Genomic DNA, 308 nt, shown 5'->3' with positions numbered 1-308 from the left:
GTTTTTTGGAAGATTTTAGGAAATAGGTTAGATAAGCCTGGAAAATTATTACACAAAGAGGTGGTATGACGATTAAAATAAAGCACTGCATACTAAAATTATACAGCATCTTTATAACGCATTTGGAGCATCTCTAGAAGGCAGCCTATATTTTCAACTCTGCCTGCAGAATTTGGAACATCTGTCAGGGACAAATGGCAGTTGTCCTGATTCGAGGCCAACAGACTAAGTTGTCATCCGTAGCTACCAGTGGACTGCTGCTAAGTCCATATTTCAAGACTGGACAGGAAAGGGGCACTTTCTTTCTA

This window comes from Lacerta agilis, chromosome 16 (assembly GCF_009819535.1).
Source record: "Lacerta agilis isolate rLacAgi1 chromosome 16, rLacAgi1.pri, whole genome shotgun sequence".
Taxonomy (NCBI): domain Eukaryota; kingdom Metazoa; phylum Chordata; class Lepidosauria; order Squamata; family Lacertidae; genus Lacerta; species Lacerta agilis.
This window is presented reverse-complemented; position numbering follows the sequence as displayed.